Raw genomic sequence first — 6,866 nt, forward strand, 5'->3', positions numbered from 1 at the left:
TTGTAAGTAATTTTTCTTTTTTGCTTGACTGTGTTATCATCCTTTCCTTTGTATGTGGTCAATTTTTTTTTACTGTAAACTGTTACCCCACTTTCAGCATTCACAAAATACCAGAGTTTTAAATCTGAATATTTTGACTATCACGATCTGAAATGGGTAATAACAGTCTGGGTCTCCTTACTGGTATGTTCCTAGAATTAATATATTCTCTTTGCCTTCATGCTGATCTGAAGGCATCATAATATAAATAAGACAAAAGATTGACAAAAATATAAGCAGAATCTATCTAAGACAGGAATTAGAAGAGTACTCAAAACATGTTACAAGAAGATATTGACTCACAACCACTGATGATAGTCAATATATTTATCAAGACTTACTTGACACACTTAGTCATCTAGTAGAACATGGGCAGCTTAAAGGAAAAGTGAATGTTTTGACATAATGTCCTTGAGAGCTTCACATGTGTGGGGAAAAAGGAGGTACTAGATATAAACAGCATATCACATTGGTGAGAGGGGTGGCTTCACATATTAAATAAAACTTGTTCCAGCTGTCCTGATCTAGACCTTCCAGCTGTGATAGCTCAATGCTCACTCTTTATTATGGGGCGATCTAGGAAAGATCACAAACAACGGAGAAAAAACTGAAATAAGTGGTGTTAAAGGGGGACCAGAAATGGTCTTCAGACATTGTACAATTAATTAACAATATTATTATTGGTGGTGTCCAAGGAGGGCAAGAAACATCTGTGATTAAGCTCTCTTTGACTGACTCAGGGACTACACTGACTAGCTCTGGAGGGAGCTGCACCTGGCCCTTGGCTCCTGAGGGATTGTTACTATTAGCCATCATTTCTGAACTACCTGAAAGTAGCTGAGATCAGCATCTGGCCCACAGCATTAAACATTGTCATGGCTGGAGTACTTCTCTGTTGCTAGAAACTTACATCTAGGTGCTGCAGGGTGGATAAAACCACCTCTACTCCCATCCCCACCTCCTATGCTGTGTCAAATGCTGCCCAGACACAGCTCAATCTCAGGTCCATTATGTCCATAGGAAAGTATGGTCAAGAGAAAGAAGGTCTGCTTTAAGTTCACCCCTGAGCAATATAGGGCAACAAGCTAACATTTTACAGTTGATGATCCCCCCAGGCACTAAGAAGTGTTCTCTTTTCATTTACTTCTATGTTAATGTTCAATCAAAAGAGATTCCTGTTTGTTATCACTTTGAGTAGGTTATCTTCCAATCAACACCCAGAACTCTTCAGAAAGAGGCACTTAGCAATCTCTAGCTTTCCAGGTTAGTTGCAGATGGCTTTTCATGACAATATTTTTCTAACTCTAAAAGGTTACTCAGATAAAACATTCATCTCCATACAGCTCTCAAACCCCATATTTACACCAATTATCTGTCATCATTCTTTTCCCACCTCCGGTAATAAACAATATCCCAGAAAAGATCACATTGCTGCCCTGACTTTTCAGCGTAATTGTTATTTTTCTAAACTTAACAAAATCTAATCCTTAAATCCTTCGACCTTCTACTTTTAATGTCATTTGTCCTTAAACAGATGGCTACAATCAGCTTCTTATCAGCATCCCAGCAATTCTATCAATTGTGTCCATTAGGTCTCTAAATGCATTTCCCTAGGTAAACTGACTACAGTTTTCTTTTCTGGATGAATCCTACAGACTCTGCTGCTGCTATGACTCATCGGCTTCTCTCCCCAACGCACTGGCTCCTGCCTTCTCTATTACTGCACTGAGAAGCAGGTTGCCCATTATTCTCAATTGCAGATGTTGTTATGTAAGAGTGGCAAATACTTAGAATCTTAAGCCCCTTCCACTTAACAAATAAGACATATTCAAACAATGGCCAGTTGAATGAGGATAAAATTCTGAATCTCTCCATGGATGAGAGGAGATTTCCAATTCAAAACAGAATCCAGCCTTCCTACACTCCATATACTACTGCAGGCATTGTGCTACTGCTTGTCAAGTCTCCTGCCCTTTACTTCACTGAATCACCACCTCCTATCATCCATAACCTCTAATTTTGCTACCCTGTAAATGTCAAGAATAATGGCACTCTTTTTTTTTCAAATGTAAGGTATGTCTCTAGTCCTTTTCTTTGGGAAGCTAGTCTTCAAAATAAGATCCAAGCTCTAGGGCTGAGAGGATGCTGCAATGATCTATCTCCCTTAGAACCCTGGGTAATTCATGGTCCTCACCAAAGCCACTCTTACTGGTCATGGGATCCCCCAGTCTTTGAGGTTAGTTTGGATGAGTTGCGGCTATGGTAGAGGTGGCCATCCATGTTGCTACCCATGACATGGTAATATATTATAGTAGTCTCCTTAAATGAAGGACCTGAAGAAGAGCTCTATGTAAGCCCAAAAGCTTGTCTCTTTCACCAACAGAAGTTGGTCCAAGAAAAGATATTACCTCACCTACCCTGACTCTTTAAACGGAGTCATGCATGATCACGAGAGGGCCTCCCAGCGTAAGGCGTCTCTCACATGATGCAAACACACCAGTGGTCTGTAGGAGCCACCTTTTTATGTATTTAATTAAGAGAGCTGTGGTTTAAACTCCATATTCTTGGTCTCACTCTGGTTCCTGAAGTACGGAGGCTGCAGCATACTCACAAGGATGACACTATTGGATGCCTGACTCTGCTAGAAAGCATGACAGGGTCAGAAGTGCCCACATTCTGCATGAAGCAAAAAGCATCTGTTTTTGTCAGGAGAACAGTGGATCAGTAAACGGTGCAAACTGCTACACAAGAAAGTGCAGTCTACAGACCAGAATGAACCAACAGACAGTGCAGAGCACTGAGACACAGTGAGTGCACAAACGTGAAACCAAAGTAAATCCACACTGAGGCAGGACCACACATACCTAGACGTTCCCTGACAGGTGTTTGTCTAACCTGCTCTTTAAAACCTCTAGTGGCAGTGACTCCACGGCCTCCCTTGGAAGCCTATTCCAGAACTTAACTACCTGTAGAGTTAGAAAGGTTTTCCTCATATCTAACCTGAATCTCCCCTGCTGCTGATTAAGCCCATCACTTCTTATCCTACCACCAGTAGACATGGAGAATAACAGCATTATTAGATCACATTTGCCTAGAAGATGGAGGAGGAGCTGGGGCTAGAGGCAGAGCTGGTCTGGGGGTGGAGAGGGATTGAGGACAGAGCTGGGCTGGCAGCAGAGCAGGGGGTGGAGTAGAGCTGTGGTTGTGGGTGGAGAGGGATTGAGGACAGAGCTGGGCTGGCAGCAGAGCAGGGGGTGGAGTAGACCTGTGGTTGTGAGTGGAGAGGGAATGAGGACAGAGCTGGTCTGAGGGTGGAGAGGGAATGAGGACAGAGCTGGGCTGGCAGCAGAGCAGGGGATGGAATAGACCTGTGGTTGTGAGTGGAGAGGGATTGAGGACAGAGCTGGTCTGGGGGTGGAGAGGGAATGAGGACAGAGCTGGGCTGGCAGCAGAGCTGGGCGGGGGGGTAGAGCTGTGGCTGCGGGTGGAGAGGGAGTGAGGACAGAGTTGGGCTGGTGGCAGAGCGGGGGGAGAGTAGAGCTGTAGCTGCGGGTGGAGAGGGATTGAGGACAGAGCTGTAGCTGCGGGTGGAGAGGGAATGAGAACAGAGCTGGGCTGGCAGCAGAGCAGGGGGTGGGGTAGAGCTGTGGTTGCGGGTGGAGAGGGAGTGAGGACAGAGCCGGGTTGGGGGTGGAGCAGGGGGGGAGTAGAGCTGTGGCTGTGGGTGGAGAGGGAGTGAGGACAGAGCCAGGCTGGGGGTGAAGCAGGGGGCGTAGAGCTGTGGGTGTGGGTGGAGAGGGAGTGAGGACAGAGCCGGGCTGGCAGCAGAGCGGGGCGGGAGTAGAGCTGTGGTTGTGGGTGAAGAGGGATTGGGGACAGAGTTGGGCTGGCAGCAGAGCGGGCAGGGGGAGTACAGCTGTGGCTGTGGGTGGCGAGGGAATGAGGACAGAGCTGGGCTGGCAGCAGAGCGGGCGGGGGGGTAGAGCTGTGGTTGTGGGTGAAGAGGGAGTGAGGACAGAGCCGGGCTGGCAGCAGAGCGGGCGGGGAGTAGAGCTGTGGCTGTGGGTGAAGAGGGAGTGAGGACAGAGCTAGGCTGGGGGTGGAGCAGGGGGGGCATAGAGCTGTGGTTGTGGGTGGAGAGGGATTGGGGACAGAGCTGGGCTGGCAGCAGAGCAGGGGGAAGTACAGCTGTGGTTGTGGGTGGAGAGGGATTGAGGACAGAGCTGGGCTGGGGGGGAGCAGGGGGAGGGAGTGGCGGTTTGGCTGCGGGTGGGAGTGAAGGCGTATCTGGACCTGAAGGTGGAGCAGGACTGGGGGGTGAATGGGGTTGAGTGAGGAGCAAGGCTGGGGGCAGAGCGGTTCTGGGGACAGAGCAGGGCTGGAAGCATGGTGCTCCCTCCCCGCCTCCCAGGGGGCTAGCCCTGGTCTGGCTGTGTGTCCCCCAAATGTTCCTCCACTCTCCCCTAGGGGGGTGCACCCCACAGTTTGGGGATCACTGCTGTATGTGATTACAAATTGATTGTTTACTAATTTGTTCCAGTATCTTTCCAGATATCAAAGCTAGGCTGACTGGTCTATATTTCCTCTTTGTTCCCCTTTGAAAGATAGGTACTATGTTTGCCCTTCTCCAGTCCTCTGGGATCTCATGCATCCACCACAAGTTCTCAAAGATGCAAATGGTTCCAAGATTGCTTCAACTAGTTCCTTAAGTACTGTAGGGTGAATTTCATCAGGCTCTCCTAACTTGAATACAATCTAAATATTCTTTAATCTGTTCTTTCTTTATTCTGGCTTGCATTCCTTCCCCCTTGTTTTTAATATTAATTGTGTTGAGTGTCTAGTCAACATTAACCATTTTAGTGAAGACTGAAGCAAAATAGAGATGACGTTTTCTTGATGTTGTCAGTTATTAGCTCTTCTTTCCCACTAAGTAGAGGGCCTATGCTTTCCTTTGTCTTTCTGTTGCTCCTAATGTATTTAAAAGAACCTTTTCTTATTGCCTTTTATGTCCCATACTAGGTGGATCTCATTTTGTGCCTACACCTTTCTGATTTTGTGCCTACATGCTTGTGCTATTCTTTTGTACTTCTCCTTAGCAATTAGTCCATGTTTCCACTTTTTGTAGAAATCCTTTTTGATTTTCAAGTCATTAAATAGCTCCTGATAAAGCCATAATGGCCTCTTCCTATTCTTCCTGTCTTTTCTTCACATTGGGATAATTTGCAGTTGTGCCTTTAGTATTGTCTCCTTGAGAAAATCACAGCTCTCCTGAATTCATTTTCCCCCTTAAATTCTCTTCCAGTGGGGCATTACCTACCAGTTCTGTTTGTTAGAGTCTGCTTTTTTGAAGTCCATTATCCTTACTCTGCTGTTCTCACTCCTTACTTTCCTTAGACTCATTTCATGATCCCATTCAACCAAATTGTCTTTCACCTTCAGACTCACAACCAGTTCCTGCCTGTTGGTCAGAATCACGTCTGGTTCTTCCCACATTACTTCCTTCACTTTCTGATACAAGAAGTTGTCTCCAAGAACTTACTTAAAATGTTGTGTGTTGCCATATTACTTTTATATCACATGTCTGGGTAGTTAAAGTCCCCCATTACGGGCAGGGCACTATGAAAAAAAATCAAAACCAGGAGGATTACAAACCACCTCCACCACTATCTTTACTTGGTAACCTTGCTGAGAATTGGAGGAGATGGGAACAATGCTTCCATATTTATAGGAAAGCCTCAGAAGCAGACTGAGCCAATGGTAAAGATCGACAGAACAGTGGAGATGTATACACTACAAGGCTGCTCCCACTGATTTAACTTTCCCGCGGCACCAACAAAATAAAACTACCTCAACAAGGGGCCTAGAGTTTTTTGTGACAAAGTAAGATCTATGCAGTGTCAGTGTTGACAGTGTGCTTGCTTATGGCACCTCCAGGAGGTGTCCCACAATGCTTATCATGACTGCTCTGGTCAGCAGTTTGAGCTCCACTGCCCTCACGGTACAGAAGCACGCATCCCTCCCCCATTTAAAGGCCCAGGAATTTTTCTGAAATTCCTCCTCCTGTTTGCTCGGCGTAGACAGTTCACACAGCATCTTCCCAGCTGACCATGCTGACTTTCCACAGTAGATGCACTCGTGCGTGGAATACATCACAGCTGTTGGATGTGCTGGGTCTGTGGGGAGAGGAGCCTGTGCATTTGCAGCCCTGATCCAGCCGTAGGAACTTTGATATCTGTGGGCTGATTGCTAGAGGGATGCAGGAGAAAGGGCATCAAGCAGCTGAGGCAGGCATACCAGAAGGCGAGGGAGGCCAACCATCACTCTGGTGCGGCGCTGAAGACATGCCACTTCTACAGGAGCTGCATGCTATCTGCACATCATCCTGTGTCCACCAAGCTCTGGGTAAATATCTGCCAGAGTTGGTATGGAAGAAGGTGGAGGGTGGGGAAGAGGACACTACCCTACACTAAGAATGGACAAGGCAGTGTTTTAGCCTAGGGGTTAGCACAGTTACCTGGGATGTGGGAAACCTGGGCTTAATTCCCCCCGTCCAGTAGAGAGGGAGAAAGGATTTGAACAGGGGTCTGCCACCTCTCAGGAGAGTTCTCTAACCACTGAGCTCTGCTGATGGGACTCCCTCCGTTCCTCCTGTTGAAGCTGTTCCACAGTGGATTAAATAATGACAGAGCATTGGAGCAGGGGTCTCCCCCTCCGAGGTGGGTGCCCTACCCATTTGACTAGAGATTCAGTCCCTCTCTTTCTGGCCACATGACTTTCCTTATTTATCCACGGTAGAGCAGCTTCAACAGGAGAGACTGAGGAAGTCC

Source organism: Mauremys reevesii, linkage group 11, assembly GCF_016161935.1.
Source record: "Mauremys reevesii isolate NIE-2019 linkage group 11, ASM1616193v1, whole genome shotgun sequence".
Classification (NCBI taxonomy): Eukaryota; Metazoa; Chordata; order Testudines; family Geoemydidae; genus Mauremys; species Mauremys reevesii.